General features: G+C 41.3%; 1 protein-coding gene and 1 long non-coding RNA gene across 4 annotated transcripts in view; both read right to left on the bottom strand.

The window, feature by feature from the left end:
- The window catches only part of LOC137652161 (uncharacterized), a 34,043-nt gene extending 19,440 nt beyond the window's left edge, over positions 1 to 14,603 (bottom strand). Inside the window, exons 1-2 of the long non-coding RNA XR_011046207.1 lie at positions 14,460 to 14,603; positions 12,345 to 12,529 (exon numbers count right to left, since the gene is read on the bottom strand). This is a non-coding gene — a long non-coding RNA (uncharacterized lncRNA). The remainder of the gene's footprint in view (positions 1 to 12,344; positions 12,530 to 14,459) is intronic.
- A 600-nt stretch (positions 14,604 to 15,203) lies between these two features.
- Positions 15,204 to 17,103, bottom strand: part of LOC137652156 (zinc finger protein GLIS2-like) — a 64,551-nt gene continuing 62,651 nt past the window's right edge. For 2 of the 3 annotated variants that reach the window (XM_068385361.1, XM_068385360.1), the window contains exon 4: positions 15,204 to 17,103. This exon is cut by the window's right edge and continues 1,701 nt beyond it. The gene's annotated coding sequence lies outside the window, so the exon portion shown is untranslated. The other variant, XR_011046206.1, reaches the window with a different exon arrangement.

Genomic DNA, 17,103 nt, shown 5'->3' with positions numbered 1-17,103 from the left:
TCTCCTTGCTCTAGCAATCGCACTGGCTGCCTCCTTCGAAAAGCCTCTAGCTCTTGAGAGTCTTTCGATAGTCTGAAGGAAGTCAGACGAAGAGCGTGGAGGCTTTGGTGTACCTTCTTTACGTGTGGCTGACGTAGAAGGTCTACTCTTAGAGGAAGACTTCTGGGAACGTCTACTAACCATCGAAGTACCTCGGTGAACCATTCTCTCGCGGGCCAGAGGGGAGCAACTAACGTCAACCTTGTCCCTTCGTGAGAGGCGAACTTCTGCAGTACCTTGTTGGCAATCTTGAATGGTGGAATGCGTAAAGATCCAGATGTGACCAATCTAGGAGGAAGGCATCTATATGTATTGCTGCTGGGTCCGGGACTGGAGAGCAATAGATTGGAAGCCTCTTGGTCAGCGAGGTTGCAAAGAGATCTATGGTGGGTTGACCCCAAGTCGCCCAAAGTCTCTTGCACACATCCTTGTGGGGGGTCCATTCGATTGGAATTACTTGACCTTTCCGACTGAGACAATCTGCTAGGACGTTCAAGTCGCCCTGGATGAACCTCGTTACTAGGGAGATGCCTCGATCTTTTGACCAGATGAGCAGGTCCCTTGCGACCTCGTACAAAGTCAGTGAGTGGGTACCTCCCTGTTTGTAAATGTACGCCAAGGCCATGGTGTTGTCCGAGTCTACCTCCACCACCTTGCCTCGAAGGAGATTCTCGAAGCTTATCAAGGCCAGATGAACCGCCAAAAGCTCCTTGCTGTTGATATGCATGCTCCTCTGACTCGAGTTCCACAGACCTGAGCATTCCCGACCGTCCAGCGTCGCGCCCCAGCCCAAGTCCGATGCGTCCGAGAAGAGAACGTGGTTGGGTATCTGAACTGCCAGGGGAAGACCCTCTCGTAGGCTGATATTGTCCTTCCACCAAGTCAGACAAGACTTTATCTTTTCGGAAATCGGGATCGAGACCGCCTCTAGCGTCTTGTCCTTTTTCCAGTGAAAAGCCAGATGGAATTGAAGAGGACGGAGGTGTAGCCTTCCTAGTGAGACAAATTGCTCCAGGGATGACAGCGTCCCTACCAGACTCATCCACAGCCTGACTGAGCAGCGTTCTTTCTTCAGCATCTTCTGGATGGAGAGCAGGGCTTGATCTATTCTGGGGGCCGACGGAAAAGCCCGAAAAACTTGACTGTGAATCTCCATCCCTAAATACAGAATAGTTTGGGATGGGACCAGCTGTGACTTTTCCAAATTGACTAGGAGTCCCAATTCCTTGGCCAGATCTAGAGTCCAATTGAGATCCTTCAGACAGCAATGACTGGAAGAGGCTCTGAGAAGCCAGTCATCCAAGTACAGGGAGGCTCTGATCTCCGATAGCTCTAAACTGGTACCCCACATTCCTGTAAACAAACCTCAGAAACGGTTGGGAATCCGGGTGTATAGGAATGTGGAAGTATGCCTCCTGAAGGTCGAGAGAGACCATCCAGTCGCCTTCCATAAATGCTGTCAAGACAGCCTGGTAGACTTCATCGTGAAGTTTGACTTGACAATGAACACATTGAGCGCACTTGCCTCTTACGTACTCTTGCAGTGAACATGGCTGCCAAATCATGGAGCCATCCCTGAGGGACTTGTCCCTGCAGAGAACGTGGCTGTCAGATCATTGGAGCCATCCCTGAAAGCCTTGTTTATGCATGACATAATTGTACAGCAAAACTTCAAAGGCTCGAAAACAGCTGTGAAGTTGACCTGTAAAATCTTGGAGCGTCTCCTGGCCAGGCGCCAGGGAGAGTCTACGAGATTTGAGAAGTCTATCTGGGCAGAGGCAGGAACTCCCAAGCCGAGAACTTCTCTCGTGTCATATCAGACTCTCTCTCTATAAGCCAGTTTAAAAGAAGGGAAAGCAAAGGCTGTATCCCCCAAACTCCTCCTGGTGATAAACCAGTCGCCTAGCAAACGTAGAGCTCTCTAGGAGAGCGAGAGAGCACTAGCTTATAAAACAACGGCTTCGAAGTAGCTAGGCCTAGTGTAAGCTCTGACGTTTAGGCGAACGAGGAGCAGCAGTTACAAAAAGATCCGGACAAAGATCCTTAAAAATCAGCATGATTTATTTAAAGTCCATAGAGGGCTAAGCAGCTTTAGGCTCCTCTCCGTCTGACAGAGTCCTCAAGGGAATATCAGTAGGAGGGGGAACAGCAACTTCCTCATCTAAAGGAACCTTGTCCGATAATAGCCGAGTCTCAAGCAAGGGAGACCCCTACCGTGGTGGCAATGCTTTACAAGCAGAGTCCACACGCACTGGTGCATTAGTAGCGGACCAGGACGCAACGTCATGTAACTGCTTGACAGTCTGTGAACTGTCAACAACAACAGGTGCGAGAGACCAGGACGCAACGTCATGTAACTGCTTGACAGTCTGTGAACTGTCAACAACAACAGGTGCGTGAGGACGCACAGCGTCCACTCGAGACTGCTTTGACCGCCTAGACTGAGCAGTCAAAACAACTCTAGAATGCAGAGGTTGACGCACAGCGTCAAAACAAGTCAACTCCGATTGTTAGCAAACGTCCTGAACGTCAACAGGAGCATCAGCAAGTGGCCTAACGTCCAAATGTGGCTGAAAATCCACACGAGACCGCATCGAGTGTGGTTCTAAACAACCTGACTGACGTGGCTTAGCTACGCCAACAGGACGCACAAAGGAACGTTAGGTTGGCTGAAAGCCAGGATCTCGATGAGATAAACAGCTAGGCTCAACGGACTAATCGGCAGAATAGTCTTCCATAAGGGAGGCAAGCTTATTCTGCATGTCTTGCCGTACAACCCATTTAGGATCAACGGAAATGGTTGCGGTAAGAGACGAGGGTAACGTCTGTGACCGCAACACTTTGCCAACAAAAAGACTCTCGGAGTCTGTGTTACGCTTTTGTTAGGCGGCGAGCAGTTATCCGATGACTGCATAGGGTCAGAGCTGTCCTAATGGCTGCAACCAGGACGCTGTACCTGTCCTGAAAGGACTGACTTTCGCTTAAGGGCCTCGAAACCTTGTTTCAGGTTTCTTATGCGAAAAGCCTTCGGATGACGAGGAGAAAATTGTCTCTCTCGCCTTATGGTAGGGGAGATCTTGGTAAGATACACCCGATACCATAGAGGGAAACGTCTGTTCGCTGATCAAGGCCTCTCGAACCCATAAGTCGTACGACATTACTTCTCCCCTGGGCTTGGGAGCTTGCAAGAGGTCCCGGACTAGGTGAACGACAGGCACGAACAGACGAACCCTCGGACGCAACACTGTAACACTTTGCGCAATATCACTTTATCACTACGATTTTCTTATTTCACTGAAATCGAAACTTTCACTGATTTCTACCTGAAGCACGCAATTCTACCCTCATCAAAAGGTAGTAAATGCGAAATCAGTCGTATAATGCAAGCACATTAATACCAGCAAAAAAAACAGTAAACATCTTTTTAGATAAAAAAAAAAATCAGTGGTCGGGAAAGAGAATAAACACTAGTTCATTCAAAACTACGTTTTCAATCTCTCACCGTACATTGCCTGGGGACGAGAATAAAACTAAAAACGTTTTATCCTTTCTCCCCGTACAGAGACTAGGGACGAGAGTAACTCGAGAACAACGTTACCCGCTTGAACGGAACGTTTTCTCTCCTCTCTCTCCCTCCGTCTCTATCTCTCTCTCTCTCTCTCTCTTGATTTCGCACCTAAGAGAAGAGCCCAATTACGTTTCGTCAAAAAAACATGTTATTTGACCAAAGGAAAAAACTGAAAGGTTTTTCAATTAAAAAGTTCCTTTAAAATAGAATTTAAAACATTTAAGCTTTGAAAGAAGAATGAACAAAACGTCAGAATCGATTTACTCTTTCTGCAAAGTGAAACCGTGATACTCTCTCTCTCTATCGTAACGATAGAGCGCAAACTGCGTAGCATAAATAAACTAAACGTTAGTTCATCTTTGAAAACAGTACGAAGACTCTTCAAAGAAAATCTTTCATAAAATATTAATGAAAAATATTCATTTAAAAAGTTTTAAATCATTAGCTCTTTAAAAGCTATTTATGATTGAAAGGGCTCAACGTTGTTTAACTTCGGTTTCCAAGTTAGGACCGCCTACTCTCAGGAAAGGTCGCATATAAACAAAACATTAAAATTTATTTTTTATGTTTATTATAAATGGAAAGTTAATCAAAGAGGCCTAATAAAGGCGGTGAGAAATAAAATATATAGAGGAAAATCTATAATTAATTTATAACGTGATAAGATAATTACTAAAAACCTAAACACACTTCCGTCTAAGGGAAGGGTCGGCCATTTAAAAGTCAAAGAAAGTCCATACTCTCTTTGTCACCAAAAATTAAATCTATCCAAAACGAGTTCAAGATTTAAGATGAAGATAAAACACCTGCACTGCGAAAGCTCAAACCAAAATGAAGTACTTCACCAAATATGTTGAGAAAACTCCAGGTTCAACAGCGAGTAAAAGTACGTCTTGTCGACACGTCGACAGAGAAGAAATTGAGTCTTTGTTTACATCGAGAGAGTGGTATCTGGCCGACAGTTGACGCTGGTGGGCACACCCGCAACCTGTATAGCGATCGCTGGCGAGTTTTTACTGTTTTTTGTCTGTCGAGCAACAGAGTTGCAGCTATTATATATTCACCGGCTAAGTTAAATATTTAAAAATTAAATATTTTAAGAACTTTAACATCTTCTAAATAAATATTTCCTCAACCTTCTGCTACTTGTGCAACAAGGAGCCAGAGGTATTCTTAAACCACTTGTGTCAACACCCCAGGAGTGATAGTGAAACCGTATCGGGTTTTCCGTGGGTCATGTCTTGTAGGTAGGGTGAGGTGAAGACCAGACAATCTTTCATCCTATCATGGCATGGTCTGTGTCCAGCGTCGCGCCCCAGCCCAAGTCCGATGCGTCCGAGAAGAGAACGTGGTTGGGTATCTGAACTGCCAGGGGAAGACCCTCTCGTAGGCTGATATTGTCCTTCCACCAAGTCAGACAAGACTTTATCTTTTCGGAAATCGGGATCGAGACCGCCTCTAGCGTCTTGTCCTTTTTCCAGTGAAAAGCCAGATGGAATTGAAGAGGACGGAGGTGTAGCCTTCCTAGTGAGACAAATTGCTCCAGGGATGACAGCGTCCCTACCAGACTCATCCACAGCCTGACTGAGCAGCGTTCTTTCTTCAGCATCTTCTGGATGGAGAGCAGGGCTTGATCTATTCTGGGGGCCGACGGAAAAGCCCGAAAAACTTGACTGTGAATCTCCATCCCTAAATACAGAATAGTTTGGGATGGGAGCAGCTGTGACTTTTCCAAATTGACTAGGAGTCCCAATTCCTTGGCCAGATCTAGAGTCCAATTGAGATCCTTCAGACAGCAATGACTGGAAGAGGCTCTGAGAAGCCAGTCATCCAAGTACAGGGAGGCTCTGATCTCCGATAGCTCGAAACTGGTACCCCACATTCCTGTAAACAAACCTCAGAAACGGTTGGGAATCCGGGTGTATAGGAATGTGGAAGTATGCCTCCTGAAGGTCGAGAGAGACCATCCAGTCGCCTTCCATAAATGCTGTCAAGACAGCCTGGTAGACTTCATCGTGAAGTTTGACTTGACAATGAACACATTGAGCGCACTTGCCTCTTACGTACTCTTGCAGTGAACATGGCTGCCAAATCATGGAGCCATCCCTGAGGGACTTGTCCCTGCAGAGAACGTGGCTGTCAGATCATTGGAGCCATCCCTGAAAGCCTTGTTTATGCATGACATAATTGTACAGCAAAACTTCAAAGGCTCGAAAACAGCTGTGAAGTTGACCTGTAAAATCTTGGAGCGTCTCCTGGCCAGGCGCCAGGGAGAGTCTACGAGATTTGAGAAGTCTATCTGGGCAGAGGCAGGAACTCCCAAGCCGAGAACTTCTCTCGTGTCATATCAGACTCTCTCTCTATAAGCCAGTTTAAAAGAAGGGAAAGCAAAGGCTGTATCCCCCAAACTCCTCCTGGTGATAAACCAGTCGCCTAGCAAACGTAGAGCTCTCTAGGAGAGCGAGAGAGCACTAGCTTATAAAACAACAGCTTCGAAGTAGCTAGGCCTAGTGTAAGCTCTGACGTTTAGGCGAACGAGGAGCAGCAGTTACAAAAAGATCCGGACAAAGATCCTTAAAAATCAGCATGATTTATTTAAAGTCCATAGAGGGCTAAGCAGCTTAAGGCTCCTCTCCATCTGACAGAGTCCTCAAGGGAATATCAGTAGGAGGGGGAACAGCAACTTCCTCATCTAAAGGAACCTTGTCCGATAATAGCTGAGTCTCAAGCAAGGGAGAGACCTACCGTGGTGGCAATGCTTTACAAGCAGAGTCCACACGCACTGGTGCATTAGTAGCGGACCAGGACGCAACGTCATGTAACTGCTTGACAGTCTGTGAACTGTCAACAACAACAGGTGCGAGAGACCAGGACGCAACGTCATGTAACTGCTTGACAGTCTGTGATCTGTCAACAACAACAGGTGCGAGAGACCAGGACGCAACGTCATGTAACTGCTTGACAGTCTGTGAACTGTCAACAACAACAGGTGCGTGAGGACGCACAGCGTCCACTCGAGACTGCTTTGACCGCCTAGACTGAGCAGTCAAAACAACTCTAGAATGCGGAGGTTGACGCACAGCGTCAAAACAAGTCAACTCCGATTGTTAGCGAACGTCCTGAACGTCAACAGGAGCATCAGCAAGTGGCCTAACGTCCAAATGTGGCTGAAAATCCACACGAGACCGCATCGAGTGTGGTTCTAAACAACCTGACTGACGTGGCTTAGCTACGCCAACAGGACACACAAAGGAACGTTAGGTTGGCTGAAAGCCAGGATCTCGATGAGATAAACGGCTAGGCTCAACGGACTAATCGGCAGAATAGTCTTCCATAAGGGAGGCAAGCTTATTCTGCATGTCTTGCCGTACAACCCATTTAGGATCAACGGAAATGGTTGCGGTAAGAGACGAGGGTAACGTCTGTGACCGCAACACTTTGCCAACAAAAAGACTCTCGGAGTCTGTGTTACGCTTTTGTTAGGCGGCGAGCAGTTATCCGATGACTGCATAGGGTCAGAGCTGTCCTAATGGCTGCAACCAGGACGCTGGACCTGTCCTGAAAGGACTGACTTTCGCTTAAGGGCCTCGAAACCTTGTTTCAGGTTTCTTATGCGAAAAGCCTTCGGATGACGAGGAGAAAATTGTCTCTCTCGCCTTATGGTAGGGGAGATCTTGGTAAGATACACCCGATACCATAGAGGGAAACGTCTGTTCGCTGATCAAGGCCTCTCGAACCCATAAGTCGTACGACATTACTTCTCCCCTGGGCTTGGGAGCTTGCAAGAGGTCCCGGACTAGGTGAACGACAGGCACGAACAGACGAACCCTCGGACGCAACACTGTAACACTTTGCGCAATATCACTTTATCACTACGATTTTCTTATTTCACTGAAATCGAAACTTTCACCGATTTCTACCCGAAGCACGCAATTCTACCCTCATCAAAAGGTAGTAAATGCGAAATCAGTCGTATAATGCAAGCACATTAATACCAGCAAAAAAAACAGTAAACATCTTTTTAGATAAAAAAAAAAATCAGTGGTCGGGGAAGAGAATAAACACTAGTTCATTCAAAACTACGTTTTCAATCTCTCACCGTACATTGCCTGGGGACGAGAATAAAACTAAAAACGTTTTATCCTTTCTCCCCGTACAGAGACTAGGGACGAGAGTAACTCGAGAACAACGTTACCCGCTTGAACGGAACGTTTTCTCTCCTCTCTCTCCCTCCGTCTCTATCTCTCTCTCTCTCTCTCTTGATTTCGCACCTAAGAGAAGAGCCCAATTACGTTTCGTCAAAAAAAACATGTTATTTGACCAAAGGAAAAAACTGAAAGGTTTTTCAATTAAAAAGTTCCTTTAAAATAGAATTTAAAACATTTAAGCTTTGAAAGAAGAATGAACAAAACGTCAGAATCGATTTACTCTTTCTGCAAAGTGAAACCGTGATACTCTCTCTCTCTATCGTAACGATAGAGCGCAAACTGCGTAGCATAAATAAACTAAACGTTAGTTCATCTTTGAAAACAGTACGAAGACTCTTCAAAGAAAATCTTTCATAAAATATTAATGAAAAATATTCATTTAAAAAGTTTTAAATCATTAGCTCTTTAAAAGCTATTTACGATTGAAAGGGCTCAACGTTGTTTAACTTCGGTTTCCAAGTTAGGACCGCCTACTCTCAGGAAAGGTCGCATATAAACAAAACATTAAAATTTATTTTTTATGTTTATTATAAATGGAAAGTTAATCAAAGAGGCCTAATAAAGGCGGTGAGATATAAAATATATAGAGGAAAATCTATAATTAATTTATAACGTGATAAGATAATTACTAAAAACCTAAACACACTTCCGTCTAAGGGAAGGGTCGGCCATTTAAAAGTCAAAGAAAGTCCATACTCTCTTTGTCACCAAAAATTAAATCTATCCAAAACGAGTTTAAGATTTAAGATGAAGATAAAACACCTGCACTGCGAAAGCTCAAACCAAAATGAAGTACTTCACCAAATATGTTGAGAAAACTCCAGGTTCAACAGCGAGTAAAAGTACGTCTTGTCGACACGTCGACAGAGAAGAAATTGAGTCTTTGTTTACATCGAGAGAGTGGTATCTGGCCGACAGTTGGCGCTGGTGGGCACACCCGCAACCTGTATAGCGATCGCTGGCGAGTTTTTACTGTTTTTTGTCTGTCGAGCAACAGAGTTGCAGCTATTATATATTCACTGGCTAAGTTAAATATTTAAAAATTAAATATTTTAAGAACTTTAACATCTTCTAAATAAATATTTCCTCAACCTTCTGCTACTTGTGCAACAAGGAGCCAGAGGTATTCTTAAACCACTTGTGTCAACACCCCAGGAGTGATAGTGAAACCGTATCGGGTTTTCCGTGGGTCATGTCTTGTAGGTAGGTTGAGGTGAAGACCAGACAATCTTTCATCCTATCATGGCATGGTCTGTGTCACAAAGGAGCTGCTTGAAACGTTATTGACGGATTCTGCCCTAAAGCGTTATGAGCTCTGGGTCACCTATAAGAGGAGGAGGAGAGGGATTCTGTTACTGGTAAAGGGCCAAAGGGCCTGTGTCCCAGTCATGAACCAGATCCTTATAACCTCCTTTGACCTTCCTAAGGTTAGCGAAGCGTCCTGAATCTAAGGAGCAAGCTCTTTCATTGTCTTCCTGAGGTATGGCCTCAATATAATCTCTGGTGTGAAAAGGAAGAATTAATGACGGGTATATGACCCAGTGGGTCGCAGTTTGGAATGGGAGTTTAATGCATTCCTTTGGGCCATCCAGGGTTGGCAAAACGTGCTGTACCCTTGGAGCTAGGTAATCATCCTCCTTGAGCGAATACCGGAGGACTGACCCACAATCTTTGGTAAAACTGATCCAGAGTGGTTTGAAGGACTGACCCAAAATGTTTTTTTCTCTTTTCTAAAGCTAATTCTTTGGTATTATTACATGATTTTATTAAGGAAAAGTTCAATATTTCATTGATATTTTATTTACTGTTTTTTATCAAATATTTTATGTGTTTATAGGTTATGAATATGTAATTAAAAAGGGTACAGAACCTAACAAACCCAACTAACCTAACCTAGAAGTTCCCAGGTCACAACCCCTAGCCAGGGGTAAGCCCCCGGATACCCTTCCCAGGTCACAACCCCTAGCCGGGGCAAGCCCCCAGACCCTCTTCCCAGGTCACAACCACTATCCAAGGTTCTACCTGCAAATATATAAAATTTACCAATGACTGTTATAAAAGTTTTTATTACAACATATAAGTGTTAATGTTATATGGAATCCATATGTTATATTTAATCAAATACCTTTAATAATAAATGCACTATACTGTAGTATACATAAACATTGTGGGTCAGTCCTCCAAACCACTCTGGGTCAGTTTTACCAGACATTATGAGTCAATCCTCCGCCTGGGTCAGTCCTCCGGTTACCCCTTGAGCTATGTCCTCAAGTAATTACCCGTGTTACAGCCTTGATTACAATGACGCAGATTTCTAGTTGGAAGGCTTGAACCTAAGGTTCAAGCTGTGCCGAACAAAATTGGATGTTACTTGATTTCTCACCGTGAGCGAGAGACGATGAGGAAGGCCCACAAGGTACGTCTCTTTTGGTCGAGGGCCACAGTGGGAGAGGCCTATCTTCAAGATAAGGAGAAAATCTGCACTTTTAGTTGTCCTAGGTCCTTGAGAGGGAGGAACCCCTTGACCGAAGGAAGACTACCATTCCATAGAGGGCTGCATCGGGTAAATCGGTTCAAACTCTGTGAAGAGCAATGATTGGAGGGGATGCTCAATGGACGAGCAAAGGTCTTCCGTTGCCTAAGCCTAAGAACGTGATTCCCTTCAAAGGTAATTTTGAGTGCATAACAGGAATAGCACCCTCAAGAAGAGAAAACAGACTTCATTCGACCCTCATCACGGAGCATCAAGTCGTAAAGGAAGTCCGTAATGGGTTCTCCAAAGTTGTAGACGTGCCACTGGATGAGACCTACCTTTCTGGCAATAAGAGTCTCACCGACGAGGCTAGACCGATGTGCTGGTCAAGTCTGTTAATGAGACAAGTCCGACTACAAGTTTGCACGGAAGTGGGGAGAAGCCATCTATTCCTTTCTCGGAGAAAATTGGTCGCAAAAGGGAATCCAACAGGTGACCGCAGTCCTTCTCCCGCAGTAAGAAGATCAATGCTTGTCATTGATATTCATTCTGCTTCCCAAAAGAAGACCTCTAAAACAGAGGCTGTAGAAGGAAGACTCATGCAGAAGGGGTGGATTCTATAAAATCCAAGCCCGTTAACAGGGTATCCCGAAGGGGAGTCCACGTACGAGCACAAAGTGTTTCCCACAAACTGGAAACCGACGAATCACTGTCATTCCCCTAGCACATTCCCGAGGGAAGATGGTGTCTACTAGGGGTTCACAGACGGTATCATTCGTGCTCTGATCATAGTCCTGTATGTGGCCTCCCTCCCCTTTTTCTTTGATGCCTCTATAGGAAGTGTCAAATTCAGGAAGAATGAGCAGATCGACTCCCTGGGAGAGATTCTCGTCTGGCAATCTTTTTACTATGGCTGTTCTTGCTCAGGTCTTATAGAGAACCAAGGGAAGGACGGTCCTTAGTGCCAAAGGACCTGGGACCCAGCTAGTCCTTTTAAAGTCGCATTTGACAGGGACTGATGGGGTCTTGTCGAACATGCGTAAGTTTCTGCAGGCTGATGATACCCATATTGGATATGACCTTCGTGTCTTTCTTCCAATTACTCAAATTTTCAGATCGAGGTAAACTGAAGGAGATGACTCACAGAAGTTCAAGACTTTTTAAGATCAGTCAGTAGTCTGTGGTGAAGTTGAAATTGAAGGGAAAGGTGGAAAAAAAATGGCTGTCTGTTGTAGAACAACATCTGGGAACTTATGAAGAAGTACTTATAAGCTGTTAATTGGTTTAAAAACCACCAGACAGATACGTCATTGTAAATGCACAGAAACCAAGCATGAGCAATGAGTCCCCTTCAGTCTCTCAGATGTAAACATTTAGAGTGAAAAACATACTTGACATTCCAATCGACCGATACGTAAGTTATTATGCCCCAGGCCCTATTAAACATATAGATTAAAATACCAATCTAGCCAGCAGTCGTCCATTTCTTATAGAGAATACCAGTTTTGCTAGTAATTAAAGTATATATTTACCAAATTATGTAACGAAGGTAATCAATTATGACAACGCACCTACTGTTGGCTATCTCATTTACAAAACGCATGTACATGTGTAGGCCAAGTCTACTCAAAGGAGGCCTAACCTTAGTTTAGGTAAAGTTTAAATATTGTTTATCACTTGAAATATTTGTTTTGCTTTTTACTTGAATATTTGTTTTGCTTTATCACTTGAGTTTTTCAATCATAATACGCTGCTTGTACATTCATTTACTGGTATAAATTTACTGCTAGGAAGATAGGGTACAGAGAGACAAATAATATAACCAAGCTTCGAAATAAATAATAAAACTGTCTCAGCTATATATGCTAAATTTACAAACTACTATCCTCAATTAAAAATGTCCCAAAAAACAATGCAGGCTACGATACTCCATTAAAAATGTCCCAAAAACATTGCAGGCTACTATCCTCAATTAAAATGTCCCCAAAACATTGCAGGCTACTATCCTCAATTAAAAATGTCCCAAAAACAGTTTTAGGCCAAGCTTTGTCCAAACCTTTTATTTTGACATCCTTGCTTCCATATACAGCAAACCCAGTAGATTTGGTGGGCGATTTCGGTAATATCAGGCGAAATGGTGTCCGTCCACTACAGCAAAAACGGGTACTTTCCTGTCAGGGATGGCTGTAGTTCCTTTGAAGATCCTTGGGACGAAAGTCATGGCGTCCATAACACTCGGCACTATTTATTCGAAAATACATTTTATCAAGTCAAGTTTGTCATCCAAAAATCTCTCCAAAACACGGCCATTGTAATTCTTAACTGTAGTAACATCATTACAAACGGAAAGGCGGTTGAAATCTTGTTTATGTTATGAACACTGCCACTATATGCAAAAGACTGTGGAACGTGAGGAGAGGGCATCTCTATTGCTTGTAAACAAGCATTGACATTGTGCGACAAGCGCGTGTGTGTGTGTGTGTGTGGAAATATATATATATATATATATATATATATATATATATATATATATATATATATATATATATATATATATATATATATATATATATATATATATATATATATCATCGTAACACAGTCAATTTATTCCTTCGAATAATTTACATTAAACTTGAAATGTAACCAAATGCGAACTAGGAATGTACTGTAGTTCTTTTAATATGCAACCTTGATAAAATAATAGTATTTATTTGAATATCAAATAATAGCTACATGTTACTCAATACCTCACAACATAATAAATCAGTTATGTAGACAAAATTCTACAGTTCATCCTACTCCTTATGACGTAAAAATAAAACGTATTTTTTCCTTGATTTGGATATTAGAATGTATCCCTCCGATAAAATATGTTATCTTTATGGTTCTCTATATATTTTGAAGGTAATATATCTCTAATTCCCTTAAAACAAAAGAATCTTCAGGTCCGTTCCCCATACATAGCTAGAGCGTTTGAAAGCGATTGTTTAAAAAATTCGGGAAAGTTTGTCAAATAGCAACTCATAAATCGCAGGAACTCTCTCTTTGCGGGATATTCCAGTCCTCTGATTGGCTGTATCTTCTCAGTTATGATTGGTTGTTACATGTGTTTACAAATTCACATCACACTCGTCTAACATCGTAGCCATAACCCAGTTAATTATATCTTCGAAAATGACATATTTATTTGGCTTATAAATTTGAACAAGATCCAGTATCTATTATATTATTGAAATTAGATAATTTCTAGTTTCTTTTAATAAAAAATTAAATTTCTAATACTCAATTTATCTACAATAAGTATAAGTACTTTACCTCTCCCCGGTTGAATTCATTCACAAAATACAAGATTGAATGACGTTACATACAGCCACCAATCATAGCAGAGGACTACTAATCAGCCAATGAGCAGCCAGATATTTCCCGCTAAGGAACGCATAAGGAGAGAGGGTTCCTCAGGCTTATGGGTTGCTGTTGGCAAAAGTCACATTCGCTCGAAATATTTCACTTTTCATCCTAGTTTATTTCTTATATACTAAGTTATCCATTCATTTTATTAATAAACAAATGATTGATTGATTGATTGTTTTGAGTTTGCTTCCATAAACTTAGCAGTTTTTTAAGTCATCATTTATCTGAAATATGTGTAAAGACCTACTGCTGTTATTTTACTACCCATTACGACGACATTTCATAAATAATTTGGTAATTATTTGTTCAATTAAATCATTCATGAAATGTAACGAAATACTAATCGAAGTTACACAGGTATTTCACTATTTGAGCTCCATATAATTAATAGCTAACTCAAACCAGCAAACAGAAGCAAAGACAAGCCGTCACTTATGACCGTAACTACAAATTCATTGAATATTTCGGCCTCTACTGCGATTGGTTGCTGTATTTCGAGTCAGGCACTCCGTTTTTACGAATAGATAGAACTGAGTAGAGTAAAATTCCCATGTATATTTATCAACTAAGTTACTACTACTAATTACAAATTTCGATGAAAGTAAATTTGAAACTTATGAAATAGTAAGAATTTATATAAAGGGTTCTATTAAAAAGTATGAACTACATTAGTATGTGATGCTCAGAGGGATAATTGATTTTTTGGGGGCTAAAATGTAAAATGACAGCGAAAAAAACACTGGATATCTTGTGTAACCTGTTACTGTGCTTGATTGGCAAAGGATGACGATGATGAAGAAGAGATGAAGCACACGATGACCGATAGAGCACGAAGAGTCCGAGAAGTCCTTCGTCGGTTCTGGATAATTCACTATTTTCTTAGAAGAGCGTAACAGGACGACCGTCGACGTCCCATTGAGAAATACAGCAGTGTTGCCAGACGGGTTAGTGTAAAAATCCCCAAAACTCGTGATAAGAAATTCCCCAAAATCCCCATTTCCACAACTATATTTTCTTCTGATCATGTAGGCTTTAATAATATAGAAATTACTCACCATATTTCATATAGAGTGCAAGTAAACTGATTGCAACAATATAAAGATTTACTAATTTTTGTTTTTTCTTCATAGAAATTTGTACAGAATATCCCCATGACAACCAAACTCTCCATATCTGGCAACACTGGAGTATAGTACAATGACGTCTACAGTGAGGCTAAAGTAAACAAAGGCAAGAGCCAATCACAGCTCAGGATGATATAGCCAATCAGATTACAGGAATTTCCCGTCATGAGAGAGTTCCTGGGATTTATGTGTTATCGTTTCAGTAGCTTTCCAAAATCTCCTTTAAATTACATAAAAATGTTCTAGCTAATACATTGTTCTTTAGCCTTCCTTCGACACTTAACCATAGTTCCCAAAGAAATAAAATAAAACATATATTGTTGTAAATGAAAGGAAATAATACAACATAATTTCCAAATTTAGATTTATTGAAGCAGTAAAAAAATCTAGTGACTAGAATGACAGAGCTTGATGGGTAAAGAACGAAACCCATATGCAATTGGGGTCGTTCCATACCAACAAACTCCAGTTTTGGGAAGGAAACTGGCGATGAATTATCATCCAGGCTACATGTACATATAACTTTGCTCCGGTTAACAAATATTCTCGAGATTTCAATTTTGTTGTTACGTGTTCGACTAAGCACAGGTGTCAGAGTTGATATTTTTGGCAACGAAGTGGATACGTGTAGAACCTGCTCATGTATCAGTACTTTCTACAAATAGAACCTACTCATGTATCTATGGATAGAACCTGATCATGTATCAGTGAATTCTATGAATAGAACCTACTCATGTATCAGTAGATTCTATGGATAGAACCTGCTAATGTATCAGTAGATTCTATGGATAGAACCTATTTATGTATCAGTAGATTCTATGGATAGAACCTGCTAATGTATCAGTAGATTCTATGGATAGAATCTGCTTATATATCAGAAGAATCTATGGATAGAACCTGCTTATATACCAGAAGATTCTATGGATAGAACCTGCTCCTATATCAATAGATCCTATGGATAGAACCTGCTGAAGTATCAGTAGATTCTATGGATAGACCCTGCTCAACTATCAGTAAATTCTATGGATAAAACCTGCTTGTATATCACAAGATTATAGGGATAGAACCTGCTAATGTATCTGTAGACTCTATGGATAGAACCTGCTTATATATCAGAAGAATCTATGGATAGACCTTGCTCCCATATCAGTAGATTCTATGGATAGAACCTGCTCAAGTATCAGTAGATTCTATGGATAAGAACCTCATGAATTAAGAGGTTCTATGGATTCTTATCACGAACAAACAACCTTGCACGAAAAGAAGTCTCTCACTTGTTAAGATATGTTATATATAATTCAGATACCAGTGATAAAAAAATGTATGCCATAAGTGGTTTGGCATTGCTAAAAGAACATTAGATATTCAAAAAGTCTATAAAGAAGACCTGATGCTGTAATGAATTAAAAAAAAAAATTGTAAGAACATGTAACAACACAACTGGAGTAAGAGAAACTGCTGTACCAGAAGATTATACGATTTGAAAAGATAATGATTAACAATATCCCAGTTTCGTGAATAATACTGTTAAGACCAAGACGGTGACGTCATTGAATTACGATAAGATGGGATTTACTCCCTAAGTCAGTGTCAAGAGGCTAAGCTTAGCTGTACAGACACTCAGTATTAAAATAGAAAAAAATAACATCTGGCAAACGAGTGTCTGTGAATCGTCAAGCAACAGACGTCAAAGACCATCTAAATAAGAGTTGACAGACATTTTACTATATTGGAAATTGATAACTTATCTGAAATTACTCACAATACTTGACATACTCTGCTAGATGAGTGATCTGGAATCATTTTCTTTATAACACTTGACAAAACTATTATATAAATGATCCAAAGTAACTTTCAGGAACTGGGTAACCCAAAGGAAGGTAACTTCATCTCTGAAGAAAGAATACATACAGCTTAAAATATTACTCTCTGTGATAATATAAGACCATTATTGTTAACCCTTTCATGTCAACGAATAACAAGACTGTGAAAGTGTAAAGTTGGTCCAGTGTCAAGATCTATGGTTGAGAACTACACATATATGTTAGTTCATCAGAAATTAACTTTCAAAATTTATCAATTTCATTTACTCAGATAATGTAAAAACGGGAAAGTCTTACATGGCATTGGTCTTCGACGAAACCATAAAAAAAACTCCCAAGATTATTAGATAACATTTTAGAACAAGATATTTTTCTTCTTGATTTTTTTTTCTAGCACTTTCACACCTTGTTATGCATTGGCACGCTCTATCCTCCAAACCACGTAGGTAACAAA

This window comes from Palaemon carinicauda, chromosome 13, assembly GCF_036898095.1.
Source record: "Palaemon carinicauda isolate YSFRI2023 chromosome 13, ASM3689809v2, whole genome shotgun sequence".
In the NCBI taxonomy this organism is placed as follows: Eukaryota; Metazoa; Arthropoda; class Malacostraca; order Decapoda; family Palaemonidae; genus Palaemon; species Palaemon carinicauda.
Note: the sequence above shows the minus strand (reverse complement) of the source record. Positions and strands in the feature narration are given on the sequence as shown.